The sequence below is a fragment of the Limulus polyphemus genome, unplaced genomic scaffold, assembly GCF_000517525.1.
Source record: "Limulus polyphemus unplaced genomic scaffold, Limulus_polyphemus-2.1.2 Scaffold4195, whole genome shotgun sequence".
NCBI classification, from domain to species: Eukaryota; Metazoa; Arthropoda; class Merostomata; order Xiphosura; family Limulidae; genus Limulus; species Limulus polyphemus.
Window position 1 is genome coordinate 71,347 of NW_013669805.1, and position 1,025 is coordinate 72,371.

Below are 1,025 nucleotides of genomic sequence, written 5' to 3' on the forward strand. Positions count from 1 at the left end.
GGGGTGGGCAGAGCATAGATAGCCCATTGTGTAGCTTTCTGCTTAACTTCAAACAAACAGATGGGACCGGGCGTGGTCTGATGTTTAGGGTGCCTAAAATGTGAATCCGAAGTTCATGGTTCGTGGCCCGTTTTCCCAAAAATACGCTCCGTACTTTGAGGTTGTAGGTGTATTATAAGAACAACAGTGAAATCTCACTATTCAATTACAGTAGCACGATAACTGGTTGAGGTACTGTTGAGTATCTGCCTTTCCCCTAGTCTATCAATATCAGTTCAAAATTGGGGAGTCTCTGAGCAGATAGTTCTTTGTGTATATTTGAGTGAAAATTCTAGAACAAACAAATTTACGTGACAGTAAAATCCTAGTTGGAGCTGTGATATTGCAAAAAAATATTTTTTTTAAAATCCAAATTAATAAGCCTTGTTACTAGGTTCATCAATGTTGATGTTATGTTCTTGCAAAGAGGTATTTGAGATAAATGTTATCCAAGAACAACGTCATATTACTAAGTAATTTATGTAAATATAAGTTTTCCAGAAACACAAGCGACAATATTATGAGATAAACAAATGTGTCGTGTCAACTTGGGAGGATGTAATTAGCATTAGCAGCAGAGACGTCGCCCTATGGGTGGGTTGTTTGTACTAGTAATTACTAATCGTAATATTCATACCTCAATGAAAAAAAATAGAAAAAAGTGAACATTTTTTTAAAAAAGGATTTATTTCTAGGAAGTACTGCATGGGGAAAATGTTCGAATTGTTCTCTTTAGTCATACGCATCTCATTGTATCAAAATGATTCAATGAACATAACTCAAAATTTTCATGACTTTTATTCATATAAGCTCTAATGTTTTTATATTGAAAAAATAATAGTTTTTTTAAGAACTCCAGTTCCTCAGTACTACATTTAAAAATTACTTCAATAAAGATATAATCAAAGTATCATGTACAGTCCTGGTGAAAGTCGTGTTCTTGTTGTGAGGAGAGTACTGTTGCGTCAGCGAGTCACACGACTACA